The sequence below is a fragment of the Onychomys torridus genome, chromosome 1 (assembly GCF_903995425.1).
Source record: "Onychomys torridus chromosome 1, mOncTor1.1, whole genome shotgun sequence".
NCBI lineage: Eukaryota > Metazoa > Chordata > Mammalia > Rodentia > Cricetidae > Onychomys > Onychomys torridus.
In genome coordinates this window covers 80,593,632-80,612,133 of record NC_050443.1, presented here as the reverse complement: position 1 = coordinate 80,612,133, position 18,502 = coordinate 80,593,632, and the positions used below count along the sequence as shown (strand labels likewise).

The 18,502-nt window shown below is 53.0% G+C and overlaps 1 protein-coding gene across 5 annotated transcripts in view; it reads right to left on the bottom strand.

The window, feature by feature from the left end:
* The window catches only part of Arap1 (ArfGAP with RhoGAP domain, ankyrin repeat and PH domain 1), a 59,613-nt gene extending 41,831 nt beyond the window's left edge, over nt 1-17,782 (bottom strand). For 3 of the 5 annotated variants that reach the window (XM_036189999.1, XM_036190020.1, XM_036190010.1), the window contains exon 1: nt 17,322-17,782. The gene's annotated coding sequence lies outside the window, so the exon portion shown is untranslated. Of the gene's footprint in view, nt 1-3,315; nt 3,375-17,321 lie in introns of those variants that run through there. The other 2 variants (XM_036190030.1, XM_036190006.1) reach the window with 2 other exon arrangements.
* Between the last annotated feature and the right edge of the window lie 720 nt (nt 17,783-18,502).

The window sequence follows — 18,502 nt, the reverse complement described above, 5'->3', positions numbered from 1 at the left end:
AGACCTCTCAAATGATGGTTTTAAAAAGACAAACAGTGAGCTGGGCGGTGGTGGCGCACACCTTTAATCCCAGCACTGGGAGGCAGAGGCAGGCAGATCTTTGTGAGTTCAAGGTCAGCCTGGGCTACAGAGTGAGTTCCAGGATAGCCAGGGCTACGTAGAAAAAAAAAAAAAAAAAGGCAAACAGCATGCCTCTGCCTAACGTCTCTACACTTCAATTCATTTATTCCTCACCATGACCTGTAGGGATAAATAACCCTCTAGCGATTCTGAGATGAAAACAAGAGTACAAGGAAGCAGAGTGACTTTCCAAAGTCATACAGCTAGAAAGGAGCCGTCTCAACATCTCGTGACCTGCCCTGTCCAATGCAGTAGCTGGCACAGCCACACGTAGCTTTGAACATTTGAAACACGACCCCCAAAATGAGGAGCACTGAATTCTGAATCTATGGTATCTTGAAGAGAGTGAACGAGAAAAAGAATGAAAGTATCTCAATGTCTTGCTATTGATTACATGATGAATAATAATATTGGGGCTGCTTGGGTCTAAAATACTACTAACTCGATGTGAAGCCAGGAATGGTAGCACACACCTAGAATCCCAGCACATGGGAACTAGAGGCAGGGAGATCAAGAATTCACTAGCTTTGGGTACACAGTGAGTCTGAAGCCAGCCTGGGCTACAGAACAACCTGACGGTGGTGGTGGTGGTGGTGGTGGTGGTGGTGGTGGCGGTGGAGGAGGAGATGATGATATTTAAAAATTTTAAAACAGGAGTTAGATAGATGACTCAGCTGTTAAGAGCACTTGTTGCTCTTACAGAGGACCTGGGTACAGTTTCCAGCACCCAAATGGTTCCAGCTCTGGTTCCAGGGAACTCCATGCCCTGGTCTTCTGGTCTCCTCAGGCACCAGGCACACAAGTAATACACATACATACATGCCGGCAAAACACTCATATTAAAAAAAAATAAAAATGTTAATATCCATTGCACGTATTTGCTTTGTTTTGCATGGGATCAAACACAGGACTTTGCACATGCTAGGCAAGGCCTCTACCACTGAGGCTCCTGCGTGCTGGGCTGACAGAAGTGTGCCAATATGCCTGCCTACTCTTTCACTCATACATGAGTGTGATGTTGTGAGTGCATGCACATGTGTGAGCATGTGCACATGCATGCCATGATGCATGTGTTGAGATCAGAGGGCAGCTCTGGGCATGTGTCCTTACCTATCACCTTAAGACAGCCTCTCATTGTTCCCCACTATGTACCAGGCTAGCAGCTTAGCCTACTTCTGCCACTCTCCACAAACTCCTGGAGACTCTCCTGTCTACCTCCCATCCTCTGATGGAGCACGGCAGCACACACACATGCACAACTGCATCCAGGTTTGTTTGTTTGTTTACTGTCCTTGTGCGCACATGCACACATGCATGTGTGCATGTACATACTCAGAGAGCAACATTCAAGAGTCTGCTCTCTCCTTCCACCATGTGCAACCTGAATTCAGGATGTCAGACTAGGAGGCAGCAACCTTGACTCACTGAGCCATGTCACCAGCCCATGTCACCAGCTTTTTACCAGAGTTCTGCAGATCTCAATCCAGGTCATTAGGCTTGTACAGCAAGCATTTTAATCATGGAAACATATTCATGACCTGCCCTTGCACTGTCTATTGGGCAAGGCAGCTCTCCATCCTCAGCCATGCTCTCCATCCTCAGCCATGCTCTCCATCCTCAGCCATGCTCTCCATCCTCAGCCATGCTCTCCACTCTCAGCCATGCTCTCCATCCTCAGCCATGCTCTCCATCCTCAGCCATGTTCTCCATCCTCAGCCATGTTCTCCATCCTCAGCCATGCTCTCCATCCTCAGCCATGCTCTCCACTCTTAGTCATGCTGCTTGCTGCTTCTCAAAAATGCTGCCTAAGCAAAGGTCAAGAGTACCTGCTGAGGTCAGCTGACTGAGTAATGGTGATGGTCCTAACTCATTGCTGGACAGGCTAGGGCTGGGAAACAGGAACTGACTGCTGTCCCTGAGAAGAGTCTGGCCTCTCTCAAGTTCCTATTCCTGCACTAAAGGGCACTGGCCAAGGTCAGAGACCTGGGGACTGGGTGCTGATAGCCTTGGAGACAGTGCTATTCGAAGAGCTGGAAGCATTACCCAGAAGCCTGCAGGAACCTCAAGCTGAACACTGCCACCCTGGAACCCCAGCCTGGGGCCCTCACCAGGCTAAGTCAGGGTGGCTTCCCAGAGGAAGCACCAAAACATCATATGACTAAATGGCACCAAACATCATATGCCTCTATGGCAGAGTTCTTCAGCACCCAGCCCTCCCCTGCTCTGCTCTGCCTCTCTGGGAACCAGAGCCCCTGCTGAGGAGGCATCACTATACAACAACAGTACAGCTACAGGTGAGGGGTCCACACCACACCCCTAGACCCAGCCAGGCCTGCACAGATGCCCCACACCACACCCCTAGACCCGGCCAGGCCTGCACAGCTGCCCCACACCACCTTTGCCCTTCCCTGCAGGATTGCTCACTAGTCCTGCCACAGCTGATGGGGCTCTCTGTGCCCTAAGGGCTCCCCAAGCCTGTCATTTGCTGCAGTCGGGCCCTGCCACTTATGGATGAAGAAACAAACACCACAGAGAGGAAGTGACTTGCCCAAATGCTCAGTGACATACCTCAAGCTCCGGCCCCATCCACAACTCCTGTGTCATTTCCTACATCAGCCCAAGCCTGAAATAGGGGAGCCCCCAAAACAGTCGGCTGACAATGAGTATATCAACCACGCCGGCCCCCCTCCAAGCCACCTCCTCCAGAAAGTCCTCCCAAACTGCCCTTTGGCCACCATGCTTCTGCTTGCTCTCCTTGGTTGCTCTGTGAGGGTCTGCCTGTATGTACCCTCAGCGTCTTCTGTGATGGCTGCCCCTCTCTCTTCCCAACCCCATGAAATCTTTAATCCTTGCCATCCAGTCCTTCCTCAGATCTGGCTTGACTCCCTCTTGCTGAAGCCAAAGCTTTCACCCTTTAATGACCTTATCAGCCCAATCCCAAGGCGGAGTTTGAATTCATTGTCCATTTCTGGCCCCGCTTAACATCTCTGGCTTGGTGTACCTACCCAGTGCTGACTAGGGACACCAACTTCACCAACCCAGTAAGGTAGCTCACAGCCTTGACTTCTTTTCCTCTCCCAAATGCCACTGCCATCCCAGCCCCTCCCAGATTCCCACCTCTGTCCCCTTAGCCCTTACAGTGATCCCAAGACCTGGGTTTCGACCCCATGTCATACGGGTGAGGTGGACACTTACCCAAGTCCTCTGCTGTAGCCCACAGAGCCTTTGGAGAATGGGCTGCCTCTGTGAGGCAAGCAGGGAGGCTTCCAGAGCCCTCCTACCCTGGGCCTCGCCGGGTGGAGACAGGAAGGACAGTGTTCCATGCAAAGGGAACCGAATGTACAGGGCCCAGGGAGCCTACAGAAAAGGACCGAGGACGCTGTGGACGAGAGAGACCAGGGAGGATCGAAAAGAGGCACCCCAGAGGTTTGGGCAGCAGTAGCTGGCAGGGCCACTAGTGAGCCTCTGGCCTGTGGGTGTGCCCCTCTCTGCGGGCCTCCTCTTGTCTTCTTTGCATTCGGATTTGCAAGAGTGACTCAGACAGCCAGAGCAACCTTAATGTCCTGGCCCCTCCCACTCCAAGCTCTGGAGGCCTATGGCCCAGCGGCCTGCCTTGTTTTACCTCCTTACATAGGACTCTGCTCCAGGTTCAAGGCAAGACCCAGCCCTGGAGAGAGGGGAAAGGTGATGCAGCCCCAGGCCTACCTGTGGCCCCAGGTCTCCTTCCCTCTCTCTCTTGAACAGTCCCACGCTTGCCCCAAGACTCCAGCTCTCCCAAACCGTGCCCGATGGACAGGGAACCACAATGACTGGCTCTCAAGAAAACCTTCAGATCTATGTCCACAGGAACCACAACCACACTCCCACCTGAATCTACAAACCACACCTCACAGCACCACATAAGCACACCTCCGCCTGCCTCCTTACCTCCCAGGCCTAAGGCCTCCTGCTTACCCAGCAGCTACTGGGCAGAGCTGCCCTTCTGCCTGTGGGACTCATGCTCATAACAACAACTCAAGAGCACATAACTGCCCCAGAACCCCCACACAACTTCCCCCAGAACACCCACACAAGTGCCCAAGAGTTCCGCACAACTTCCCTAAAACCCTGACATGCCCAACACCCACCCAACCCATGCCAGGTCCAGTAGCCAGGTAATACCTATGGCATGGCCACCCTCCTAGGCACCAGCTGCTCTCCTGTGTGTCCGCAGGACTGTAAGCTTCCACTAACAGGCAAGAAGCCTTGGAGAGACTTCCCGTAGCTGTGAGGAACTGGGTGGGGGCTGGGCTCCCAGCTCAGAGGGTGCAGAAGTGACCCACCCTCCTACCCTGCCAAGCTAACTCCCTCTGAGCCAAGGCAGCAAGGGCATGTGGGGAGGAGAGGAGGGTACAGCAACATGGACCCCTGGACCAAGAAGTTATTTCCTGCCTCTCAGGGACTGCATGCCGCAGCCTGCAGTCCTCATGAAGGCCGCTGAGGCTTCCTGTGCTCCTCCCAGCTGTGTGCCCTGCTGACTCTCCTGGGCTCCAAGAACATCTTATCAGTCCATCTGGGCAGGAGCCTCTTTTCTGGGGGTCCTGAGTACCTCCCAGGAGGCTCCAAGCCTAATTCCAACCTTCCTCTGCTGCCTGCCCTAAACCCTATGTATATCCCATCCATCCTAGGCCAGTGTTTCCCCTCTACGAAGTAAAGGTCTCTGTCCTTGCCCGAAGCCAGGAACCTGGATGACTGTGACACGGCACCTCAGGCACAGCAGAGGCCACACAGTTCAGGCAGTCACTTCCTGTCCCCTGTCCTTACATGACTAGTCCTGACTGGACTTGGCCTTTGGGCTTGTAGCTGGGTTCTGGTAAAGACCCACAGTCCCTAACGTTCTCAGGTTTCTGAGGCACCAATGAGTCTGTAATCCCAGCTCTGACAATGTTCTCTGAAGAGCTTTGCTCCAGACACCTCTGCTCCATGGAACTCACCCCGACCTGGCCTATACCTCAGGTACTCCATGCTCCATCCCACAGAAGCCCCGCTGTTCCGCACTCTAAATGAACTGCTGTAATCAGGTGGCAAAGGTGCCTCTTCCCCTGGGACCCCACACCAGGGTACAGCTCAGCCGATGGAGGACAGGCTGGGACTCAGGCCTCTCCCTCCTGGCTTTCCCCATGCACTCCACCAGGAATCCTCGGACAGCCCATGTGCATCCATACACAGAGGATCTGGCCAAAGGCACAACATTCTAAATATGATTTTATTTTTACTAATTTACGCATCTTACCCCTGCTTGATGTTTGAACCCAGGGCCTTGCTAATACTGGGTGAGCACTGGCAATGATAGGCGAGCTCTCTGCCAATGTGCCATTCCCCCAGCCCAAGGCACAGCAGTCTAACAACCTTCTTATAGCACCACCCCACTAAAACGCTAACCCACAGTTTATCAATGCCAGGGGATGCTGATGACAGAAAGGGCAGGGGCCATCCCTGGTCGTAATTAACTCCCACCCCATCGCTATGTATGTGTGCACATGCGTGCACTGCTGGGATTTCAACCCAGGAACTTGTATACACAAGGCAAATGCTCTACCACTGAGCTACACCCCACCCCTCATCACCATCTTGAAAGACTTTCTAAAAAATCTCATGTCTGTGTTGTTCAAAGATTTTAAAATTGTGTTATCACTTCTACCATTAGAACAGGAACTGGGATGAGCCCAGTGGTAGAGCACTGCCTGGCACACTGGGGCCTTTGGTTTGATTCCATTTAGAAGGAAGGCAGGGAAGAAGATGACAAGTTTCTCTGCTTTCCAATTTTTTTTTTTTTTTTTTTTGAGACAGGGTATCAGTATCCTAGACCGGCCTCAAACGCACTGTGTGGCCTTGAATTTCAAATCCTATCTCCACCACCTAAGAGTTGGATTATGGACTGGAGAGATGGCTCAGTGGTTAAGAGCACTGGCTGTTCTTCCAGAGGTCCTGAGTTCAATCCCCAGCTACCACAAGGTGGCTCACAACCATCTGTAATGAGATCTGGCGCCCTCTTCTGGTATGCAGGCATACATGCAAACAGAACACTGTATAAGTAATAAACTGAAAAAAAAAAAAAAGGTTAGAGATTTAGCTCAGTGGTAGAGCGCTTACCTAGCAAGTGTAAAGCCGGGTTCAGTCCTCAGCTCCAAAAAAAAAAAAAAAAAGCCATACACCACCATGCCCAGTATACAGAGAGCTGAAGATACCCAGGACCTCAAGCATGCTCGGTAAGCATTCTACCGAGAGAGCTACATCCCCAACCATGATGTGTGTATTTTAAATCCCTAGAATTGAGCTCAGGGGTGGGTGTGGTAGCCAAGTACTGAGTCAGGAGAATAGAGGTCAGCTTGAGCTAGAGTCCAGTCTCAGCTATAGGGGAGATGGCTCAGCAGGTAAAGCACTTATCAGATAAGTGTGAGGACCTGAGTTCGAATCCCCAGAACCCATGTAAAGCTAAGTGTAGCAGTAGCATGCGTCTGTAATCCCAGCACTGCTAAGCAAGATGTGAAAATTCCTAGGAGCTGGCATGGTGTACACAGTAGTGAACAACACAAAGACCCTCTCAAAGACAGTGGAAGGAGAGGACAGCACCCGAGACTGCCTCTGAACCTCCACATATATGTTGTACCCACACTCATACATACAAGCATAGACACACTCACAAACACACACTTCAAAAATATTATTTTTTTAAAGTGGAAAAAAAAAGAGCAGGTAAGATGACTCAGCAGGTAAAGGTGCTTGTCTAGCAAAGCCTGGTGACACCTCAGAACTCATGTAAAGGTGGATTGAGAGAACTGATTGGGTAAAGTCTGCCCTCCGCATGCACCCTGAGGCGTGTGTACCTCCCCCATGTATCGTGCGTGCACACACACACCATAGTAAGTAAATTAATAAATTTAAAGTTAAAAAGCAAAAGGAGAGTTGTGGCAGCTTGTTCTCAGTACCAAATATAACACAACCTCATCCTTCATGATTTTAACTATGACACAGTCAAACTTGACTTTCTTTTTTTTAATTTTTGTTGTTGTTATTTTGAGATAAATCTTCTATATAAACAACCCTGGCTGGCCTGGAATTTGATGTTTGCCAGACTGATCTCAAACTTGAAATTCCTCCTGAGTATTGGAATTACAGAAGTGAACCACCACACCCAGCAATATATATAGATTGCTAGCGGAACTGTCATACATGAAATTGCTACTGTCCGGGGCAATCTGGCCTAAAAAAGGACACTTGCAGTGATGCTGGACCTGCTAAATCTCCACAAGGAAGCACAGAGGCCCACGAGTGAACCCCAGACTCCAGGGACCCTTGGTTTGTCTCCTAAGGCATCACGGGAGCCAGCACAGCCTCCAACTCCCTCCGGGGGCCCCCTCGTGCCCAAGCCCCACCTTAGAGGAGGTCACACAGGAAGAAGGTGTGTGACCTTAAGTCTCTCAAATCCAGAAAGCTGAAAGTCAAAGGGCTGGGGTTTAGGTCATGTGACAAAATGCTACAAACGGTTCCTCTCCTACCCCAACGTAACCCTGAAATGGGCCCACTCCTCTCCCTAACAGCCTTCTCATTCACACTTCCCTCAATATTTCCCCAGGCCTTTCTGGTTTTGCTAGGGGTGGAACCCAGCCCTCTAAGGCCTCTACCAGAGCCACAGCCCTTGGCTGGACCCTATCTACCCATGTTCCCCCCTTTCCCTCCCCTGCAGCATAGCCTAGAGCCCACTGGACCAACATGATATGTATCGGGCAGAGCTGGTCTCCTCACTGCCGCCTTTCAGTTCCCAGTCCCTCTGCTCCAGCACCCCAGTTAGTGTTCATGTACACCTGAGGCTGCCCTGGTGCGACACTGGGCAGCTGAGCATTGGCCTAGCCCCCTCCCTCTGTTATAGAACTGCTTTCCCAGATACTGGGACTTCCGGCCCTCTAAGGGCACGTACTAGGCAAGGGGCAGGCTCAAAGTGCCATGGCATGACTCTAGGAAGATCCTCCTGTGACTGCTGCACCCCCACAGCCCAGGGGACTGAGAGACCAAATGGGGGTAGAAACAGGAAGCCACTGACCACAGGAGGGAGGGAGGGCACGGAGCTGACCACAGGATCACAGGCAGCAGGAGGGGACAGATCAGCGTCACCAGTGCTTACGTTATGGGACCCGCAGCATGTACCCCGGAGGCTGAAGGCCAGCATTGACTGGTCGGGGATGGGAGAGCAGGACAACCCAAAGCTCCTGCCCATGAGGAAGGGACTCTGGGTCTCGGTACTCACACTAGTGACCCCAGGAAATAGAGACCCAGACCTGCCATTTCCTGAGAAGGCCCCCCGGAATGGAGAGGCTGAAGGTAAGTGGGCCTTTGGCTGCTGGCTTCTAAAAGTGAAAGTTGCAGATGGCTGCACCCGGGGCAGGGGCGGGGCGGAAGAGAGGGAGATGGGGAGCAGCCCCACAGGGGTTGGCCTCCACTGCAATGTGTCACCTCCCCACCCCCTACAACCGGACAACCTGAAGGAAGACTCCCTGCTCCACCTTCCCTCTCCAGCCCCTGTCTGAGCAGGGCCAGGGTGAGGGGGTGTGTGGGGTATAATCCTACCCTCTCCTTCATCAGTCTTCAAAGACTGGAGTCCACATTTCCCAACAAGGAACCCCTCTACCACTCTGCATGCCCTACCCCACAACCCTCACACTCTAGAGAGCAGGTGGTGGAACCCACTTTACAGATGAGTAAACTGAGCCTCAAGGAGGTGAAGTAACTCACTCAAGGGGACACAGAAGCCAGAATCTGAGTCAGGGGCTTCCGAGACCCCTCTGTCCACACTTAATAAGTTCTTTATTTTCATTTTATGTGCATTGGTGTTTTGCCTGCATGTATGTCTTGGAGTTACAGACGGTTGTTAGCTGCCGTGTGGGTGACAGGCATTGAACCCAGGTCCTCTGGAAGAGCAGTCAGCGGGTTTAAATGCTGAGCCATCTCTCCAGCCTCCTTCACTCATATCTCCTCAGAAGGGAGAATGTATGTGGCGATGGGCAGACCAAAGGAGGACCCAGGAAGGGCAGGAAGGAGAGGGAGAGAGAGAAAGTGAGTGCAGGCCGTGCAAGGCCTTGAAGGCGCTCATCTCTAGCCCGGTGGGGTGGCGCATGCAGAGGCAGGGGAATCTGAGTGTGAGGCCAGTCTGGTCTAGAGCAAGTTCCCGGACAGCCAGGACTACACAGAAAAACCCTGCCTTGAAAAACCAAAAACTAAAATAAATAAAAAGATACTCATCTGTTCTGTCCAGACAATGGAAAGTGACAGAGCCGTAAGGGACGGAGTACAGGGAGCACTCAGTGACAGCAGGGCTCCAACCACACAAGGAGACTTGAGGATTTACTTGCTTTTCCTTTTTTTTTTTTTCTTTTGAGTGTGTATGCATGTGTGCACGCACATTTGACATATGCATGTGGAGTCCGGAGGATTGCACCAAGTGTCTTCCAACATCACTCTCCACCTCATTTTCGGAGACAGGATCTCTCATGGAACCTGAAGCCCCAGGGACCCACTTGTCTCCATCTATCCAGCTCTGGGGTTACAGGGGCACAGCACTGTGCCCAGCTTTCTACATGGATGCTGGAGTTCCAAGCTTAGTTTCCTCAGGAATGCACACCGGGTACTTTACCAACTGAGCCCTCTGTAGCTGCCACAACCTGTCTTCCCAAGTGAGGCTACCCTAGCTAGCCACTTCCTGCTGGGTAGCTTGATAAACACTTCTGGGGAGCCCACACACAGGAGAAATGCTGGCTCACACCACTTATGCTGCCCACAGCCTAACAGGTCCTTACAGCAGCCAACACCTGGCTCCCAGGAATCTGAGCCCGGCCACCCTTCTCAAAGGCAGCACCTGCCTCTCCCCTGCCTGCCTACCCTCCATAGCTGCTCACCGCCCAGGTGAGCTCAGCCGGCCCTCATTTCCTTTACATTCCCCGACAGCCCTGCTTCCTCCCAGATCTGGGCTTACACAACTCCCTCTGCCTGGATGACTTCTCTACCCAGTTTTCCCAGCCTGATGGCCGCCTGCTCCAAGAGGCAGCCCCTGATTCCCAGGTCACGGTTGCATCACACACTTTCTCTTATCCCAACCCAGATGGGGCCAGGCTCTGATTCCTCTACGTCTCAAAGATGGCCCACAGTAAATACTAATTGAACAGACATTCCTCAGTTTGATGCATGGACAGCAGGATCCCAGGTCACACTGCAGGACAGTGGCCTCCCCAGCACGTGTGCTTTCCAGTCTGTTGGTGCCTGCCACAGTTCTACCTCCTGCACTGACTTCCCAGGACTACCTGGGCCCCAACCACCTCCTAACACACAGGCAGCACCTCATTCAACTCTCCCCAGTTCCAGAAGAGAAGTGAGTCCCAGAGAGAGCAAGAGCCTAACCAGGGCCACACAGCAGGGCAGGACCAGGACTCAGCAAGCCCACAGCCCGAGCTCAAGTCTTTCTCTGGCTTGTTATGGGGAGAACTGAGGAAGGGTAGTCCCTTCAGATGACATTAAAACCCCTGCAAGCGCCAGGCGGTGGTGACCCGTGCCTTTAATCCCAGCACTTGGGAGGCAGAGGCAGGCAGATCTCTGAGTTTGAGGCCAGCCTGGTCTACAGAGTGAGTTCCAGGACAGACTCCAAAGCTACACAGAGAAACCCTGTCTCGAAAAACCAAAACCAAACAAACAACAACAAAAACAAAAACAAAAACACCTGCAAGGAGTCTGGGCCACTTCTGCACTGAGAAATACGTGTGGGGGGAGTGGGGGGGGGGGGCAGGGATATTCTTGTTGGATTGAAAAATGGTCTCATATAGCCCAAGCTAGCCTCCAATTTCCTATGTAGCAGATGAGGACCTTAAACTTCTTTCTGTAGGTATGATAGGTGTGTGATGTGTATGCTCATGCATGTTTGTGTTTAGAGTGTAGGTACACATGCCACGGCACACGTGTAGAGGTCAGAGGACAGCTGCAGAAAGGGTCTCTGGTTGCGGCTCTCTGCTGCACACGCCAGGCTAGCCAGCCCGCAGGCTTATGAGTCTTCCCGTGGGAGTGTGCTGCCGTCTGGGTTCCAGTGATAGAAGATGTGCTCCTCCCACTTGCAAGGCAAGTGTTCGATCCACTGATCCATTGCCTCATCCCAACCTTAAACTTCTGATTCTCCTGCCTCCACCTCCCAAGGGCTGGGATTACAGAAATACTACCATACTCAGTTTTTGCCATCTTGGGAATTAAACCCAGAGCCTAGTGCATGCTGGGCAAACACTCTACTAAATGAACTACACCCCAGGTCCAAAATGTGGGTTTTGTTTTATGTTATGGTTGTTTTGCTTGTATGTATGTCTGTACATCATGTGTGTGTCTGGTGCCCTCAGAGGCTGGAAGAGTGCATCAGATCCCCTGGAACCAGAATTACAGACAATGGTGAGCCACCATGTAGGAGCTGGGGATCGAACCTGGGTTCTCTGGAAGAGCAGCCAGAGCTCTAAACCATTAAGCCATCTCTCCAGACCCAAAAAATGTGGGTTTTCAGGCCACAAGCAGTACAGACAGGTAGGTGTCCTGGTCAGGTCCCTGGATGTCCCTAGGCTCAGTGAGTCATCTTTTGTTTGTTTGTTTTTGTTTTGTTTTGTTTTTTGAGACAGGGTTTCTCTGTGTAGCTTTGCGCCTTTCCTGGATCTCGATCTGTAGACCAGGCTGGCCTTGAACTCACTGAGATCCGCCTGGCTCTGCCTCCTGAGTGCTGGAATCAAAGACGTGCACCACTACCGCCCGGGCCAATGAGTCATCTTTAAAGCAGAGGAAGAGGCAGGAGGTACAGCACCACTCTGCCGGGGAAGGTAGACCATCAGCTGACACCCTGGCACCCCTTTACTAAGCAAGTGAGACCCGCCCTCTGGAAAGGTATCTGTCCCAGCTCTGTCCCTCCGGGAGGGGGTCCCCTCTCATCCTGCCAGGCCTGGTGTCTTTTTTTTTTTTTTTAAGCTGAGGATAGAACCCAGGGCCTTGTGCTTGCCAGGCAAGCGCTCTACCACTGAGATAAATCCCCAACCCAGGCCTGGTGTCTTAGGGAGAAAGCAATCATTGCATTTTCATTACAAAACTACATAGCAGCCCACTGAAGGTCCTCATTAAAGAGACCAGGGGCTGATGCTCAGAGGGCTGAAAGCCTAGCCAGGCTCACACATCATGGACTCTACCTGCCCCAACCCCTGGAACATCAAATGTTGAGGTCAATGACAGAGTGTATCCCAATCCCCATCAAGGAGCCTGCCAGCCAGGGAGCCTTCTGCAAAGCAGTCTACATACAATAAGGCACAGATCTCCTTCTACAGGGGCAGGCCCCAACTGAGCAATGGCTGGTGTGGTCAAAGCCCACTGGCCAAGGCCCAGCTTCCTGTACCCAAAGGCATGACAGCACATCTTATGGGTCCTCCTGACTCAAGCCCCTGCACCACCCTTCTCCGTAGGGGCCTCCAGACCCCAATCTTTTGCAGATTTGACCTGGGTCTGCTGAGCCACATTTCATGCTGTTTCCAGTGTTCATAGGGCAACCCTTGACTTTGCTCTATGATCCTTCTAGCCTCTAGTCTGGGTTCCCCCTCAACTGCACCCTGGTGTCCATGGGGCTTCTCTTCCATGAATGCAGTCATTGGCCCTACCCCCTAAAGCTCTCCATTACAAGACAAATGTGCCATGTGCTACCACTGGGCCCCAAGGTAGGAGCTGTGGATTTCTAGAAAGGGAAGCGGCAGAACACATGTGGTCGCATGAGCCTGCAGGCCAGCAGGGAATCAGAGCCACTGAATAACCCACAAAATTCTGCAGGCTTCAATGTGGCCACAGTGTGGCATAAGGTTTAGCTTCAACTCAAGGTGACTCACCCAAATCCAAGCTTTGCAGGCCCCCAGGACCTCAACTTCTAGGAATTTAAAAATTGGGAACAACTGCATAGCAAATGGACCCCTCAAATCTCTAATGCTTTGAAGGGCAGAGTCAGAATCTTACAACACAGCTAATGTGGATGAAGGAGCGAGTGAAGGGATGGGAGAGGCTTCCCTTCCAGCCACAACCACCCTAGCAAGACGTAGACTGTTCCACTGGTTTTTGTCTAGTGCGGTCCATACATGGAACAGGAGGCCCCGGGAAGAGGAGGAAAGAAAAGAATGTCTGGATAGATGGATGCCAGCAGGGGGGACCTGGGCACCCAGGAGGCTACCCAGCAAGAACAGTTCAGCTTTGAACTGTCCTGTCCTGGGAACTCGTCCACCTACTGCAGCCTGACCAAAGGACATGGGGCCAGACAAGACTCCCCCAGGAGCCCTGGGCCGCCAAGATTCCCGATGTGGCTCCCGCTCTCTAACCTCAGATGACGACAGAGGAATAGCCCTGAGAGGCCCTCACAACATGAAAATGAGGGGAAAGAAAATCCATAGAGGGAGGGTACAGAATGGACCTCGAATCCCTGCTCCCTCCCTGGCCCACGGAGGCCCTAAGCACCACACACTTGACCTCAGGTGGCTTCTGTACTTGGGTCTCTGGACTCTGGGAAGCCCTCCTACATTTGTTTAGTCCAACACCCTACACGGCAGAGATCCCGGGGCCCCTAAGAGGAGCTGGCTCCTGGCTTTTCCATACAGACTTAAGCCCTGTGACAAGGCAGTGGGCGGTTGCTGCAGGAAGCTCAGGGTTTCAGAGACCCTAACCAGGCCCCAGCCAGGGAAGAGAGCACACAGAGAGCCCCAGCCTGGACTCCTGACCCATTTCTCATCTTCTCAGATGCCGACCATCTACAGGCCTTGGCTTCCTCAGCAGCAAAACAGAGTCTGGGAAAGCCAGGGGGATGAGGCAGGAAATTAATCCTCCAGGAGTTGCCCTCCCTAGGACTGGGCCCCTGGGGGAGTAGGGCAGTCAAGACAATGCAACTAGGCCAGTCTGCAAGCATAATACCTCTGCAGGCATCCCTGCTCCCAAACTGATCACCACCAATGTCAGGGACCCGGCAGCCCTCCAATCTGCCAGTTATGGCAGTGAGGAATCCAGGGTAGGACTGCGTTTGAATCTGCTGTCTGCAAAAGTCTCCCCGTGCTCAAGGGTCTCACTGTGAAACAATGAAAATGTAGTGTCCCAGCTAGTCTAAGAAATGGATGGCCCCCTAGAAAAATCACCTTGCCTCTTGGCCTCACTTTGCACTTCTATAAAATGGGAACGGCCAAGAAATAGCACCTTCCACTGCTGCTATGACTATACTTAAATAATAATTTATCGCACTGGATGAAATATTCATGTTATTGAACTAGTCACTTAATTCCTTCCCAGCTACTCTACCCCAGTGATCTAGAATAGATAACTTTTTTTTTTTTTTGAGCTGAGGTTCGAACCCAGGGCCTTGCACTTGCTAGACAAGTGCTCTACCACTGAGCTAAATCCCCAACCCCAGATATCTTTTTTGTTTGTTTGTTTTTGTTTTGTTTTTTTGAGACAGGGTTTCTCTGTGTAGCCCTGGGTGTCCTAGAACTCACTGTGTAGCCCAGGCTGGGCTCGAACTCAGAGATCCACCTGCCTCTGCCTCCTGAGTGCTACGATCAAAGGCATGCGCCACCACACCCAGCTCAGAAATCTTAATTATAGGACAGGCTTTTCTTTCTGACTTATAACCCAAAGGATGACAGAGATAGACATCCCTCAAGAAAGCTGCAGATGATGAGCCCTGAACTGTGGCCCCACAGCACACTTGATTTCTGTCACCTAAGGGAATTCTGACACCTAAGCCTCCTTGGAAAGGGACTGTCCTGCTCAGAACCCCAATTGGAATATACAGGTTTGGGGGCCTGGCTGAGGGGAGGGGTAGGTGGACAATAAGTTATGTAATATATTCTCTGTCAGTACGAGGGTGGGGTGGGAGTCCTGTTAGGGTCAGCTGTAAATCTGAGCTCTGTAGAGAACATAGTGGTCTCTGGGACCCCCGTCTTTATTGCCAGACACTTGGGGGTCATTCTTAGCCCAGAATCCCTCTTCAAAACACAAACACCCTCATGCTGTCTGTGGAAAGACAAAATCTGGCCTGATGGACTTGAAAGGAGCTGAGAGGAACTGACTGCAGTCATACCCCACATATATACTGCTCTGAGGACATCCTGTCAGTCCCCTCTGAAAAAGACAGAGCCCAGAAACCTGAAGCAAGACAGGCAGGTCAGTTGTAGGACAAGAGGTACCAGCCCTCAAACAGCCTAGTACCCAGGCCAGGCTTCCAAGAGTTAAGACCCAGAGAAAAAGGGGGAGGGCAGGTCAGTGCTGGACAGGCGGGCCTGGAGCCCAGGGCCTGCTTCCCCTCCCCCTCCCCCAGGAACAGAGACCACTTGTTTGGGCTTTGGCGGCTGGCTTTGAGCTCAGCCAAGGGAGAGTGGAGTCGGGAGGAAGAAGTCCCAGAGAATGGGAGAGACTCCCCTCCCTCCCGCAGAGGCCCTAGGCTTGGATCATTGCTAGCACCAGTACTCTGAGCCCCTGCTCCCCACCGCTCCTTCCTCTGGGACCACCCTTCCTCCAACTCTAGGCAGGTCTCCCATTGGTCTGACTTGCTTTATAGCAGCTGTCCGTGGAAGATGAAGCCAGGCTTCTCATCCCAGCCCTCGGATGTGGCAAGGGTACTCTGAAAAGGATGGAGTGTCAAAGCCACACAGGCCTGGTGGCAGGTACTAGAACCCCAGACACCAGATCCCTCCACGGTCTTGCACTATACCCCGTCTTCACAGACAACTAAGGGAACCCTTCCTAAGCCTTGCCATTACCCAGAACTGAAAGCCAGGCTGGGAGGCACAGCAATAAGCAGCCCATATCCGAACCCTGAAGTCTCAAAGAACATGGGGATTTGGATGAGGAGGAACCTCGTGGACCGGGCACACCTCTGCACAAAGGCTGATTCTAGATGAGTGGAGTGTGTCGCTGGACCCCAAGTGATGGGGACCAAGTAAGGAGGCCTGAATATCCAAATGAAACCTGGGGGCACTGGGGCCACTTCCACCTCACAGCCATCAGTAGCCTGCCTGGGACATCTCACTTGTACCCTATTCCACTTGGGAGCAGGGTCCCCAGGCCAGGGTCCGAATAAACTCCAACGGGATGTGAGTCCCATGGATGAGTTCTCCACACACCTACCACCCCCAGCAGTCACGCCCACCTCCTCGCCTTTCCTCCAAGTTACAGAATCCCTCCCTCTGTTACGAGCTCTGCCCTCACCTTGCAGCCAATTTTTGCAAACCTGCACTTAACAACCAAGATTCCTGGAATGAGTCTTGGTTGTTAAGTGCTCCTCACCTGTCCACACCTGTCTGCGTGTTCTGCTGAATTTCTTTTACCCTGTAATGAAGTGCTAGGATGCTAGGCTTCCCCTAACAAGGCAGTCACTGCTCTCCAAGTAGAGGTATCAGGGTCCCTGGGCCCAGCAGCAACCACATCCTTACCTGAGTACCCCCCCCCCGAGTCCAGCCTGAACCCTCGAACCCCGAGTCAGGGCATTAGGGAAGGTTCCCCAGGACACCGGGTTTAGAGGGACATAGGGCAGAAAGAAGCCTACCCATGGAGATCAGAGACCAAACACCCACCCCGCCGCCCCCGGCTCTACTGCAAGCCTGCTCTAAGCCCATCCACCCACCCCCAGTCTGACCCCATTCAACGAACACACCCCTCCCTTCCCAGCAACTGGGCCAGGTAGGCTCTAGAGAAACCGTGCCCCCGTTAACTGGTGGAGAATTGAGGTGCCGAGGACGGAAGCAGCCTGCCCAAGGTTACCAACACCTCGGGTCCAGGGCTAACTAAGGTACTACAGCTTTGCGAGGCTGTAGTGTCCGCGGTCGAGCGGGTGGGAGCCTTCATTTCTCAGGTGGGAAAACCAAGCGGCTCACGACGGGTGGTTCCGGAGCCTGCGAGCCCGCAAGTAGAAGAGCTGACAGCTGGAAGCGGGTGTCAACCAGCTCACCCTCCCTGTCCTTACGGGTCTGGCCGGACGCTTCCACCTCCGGAGGTGACCCCATTTCATTTCATTCCATTCCCAGGCAGGAGAGCGCACCAGAAGACCCCGAGAAAAGTGCCCCAGGCCTCACCATTCCTTTCTGAGGAATGGGGGTAGTGCAGGTCACAAGCGACGATTAGGAGACCCCAGCAACCCAACTGACCTGTTTTGAGCGAAGAGTATTCTATGCGGGGGACCCGGGTCCCAGTCCCGGTCCTGTCTGTCACACGCGGCCGCCACCAACTCGCGACAGCGGTCCGGGCGCGCCCACCTCTCCCGGCGCTTCCGCCCGCCCCACGTGACACCCCGGGGGACGTGAGGGCGGGGAAGGGGCAGGGAGCCTGCCGGTCCCGCCCCCGGTCTAGTTCGGATCCTCTGTCCCCTGGACCGACTTGCCCGCTGGGTTTGTGTCTCTCCCTTGCCCCTAGCTTGCTAAGGGGTTGAGACCCATGTCTACCCCGCCCCAGCCGAGACTCCACCGATCCTTGAGTCTCCTTGCCTCGACACCCCTTTTGTGGTGAGTCTACCCCCGGGAGAGCAGACACACCACCTCCAGAGGATAGGAAGTCCCTGAGGCGGACCACCATGGCAGGTCCTTCCCTGGGAGTCTTCCTGCACCCTGCTTCTGTCCCCAGGACATCTCCCTGCTTGGGGTGCTGGGAAAGCCCCACCAGAGCCTGGCCGCTTCTCACCTCCTCCCCATACAGATGAAATCCTCAGACTTGGCAGGCATTTCTAGGTCCTGGAGCCAGCCAAACCAGAGGCCTTAACTTAGCCGGGCTTCCTTTTTTCCATAGGTAAATGGGCCTATTTGGAAGAACGGCTGAAAGCCGGGTGGGCCAAGGGGTTTGCTCTGAAAGGAGGAAGGTGCCTTTAACCAGAGAGCCTACTCCATGCCTGGCCCAGTGATGGGCCCTTGGTTCTTTCCAGTCTCAGTTCTCACACTTGCTTAAGGGTAAACGCTATCACCCTAGGTTACAGGCTAGGAAGTGAGAGTCTACAATTCTTCAGGGTGTCCTCAAAGTTACAGACCGTTATGGGCAGAACTAGAGCTGAACTTTCCGGGTGACAGGGTCTCCTGTCTAGACTCCCTCTTCATAGACACTCTTCCTCTGGGAAAAACTTGACTCTGAGCCGTTTTTCCACTGGCAGGGCTTTGCAGGAGAGGTGAACAGGGTCAGATCTTGGGGAGCACTTCCAGACCCAAATTCTTGTGATGCCAAAAGTACCAGGGCAGAGCAGAGCCTAAGACCAGCTCTGGGACTCTGGGCATCCTTTGGGCAGGAGATAAGCCACAGACAGCAGAGGCAGCCCAGGCCTCCCTCCAGATCTCAGAGCAGCCAG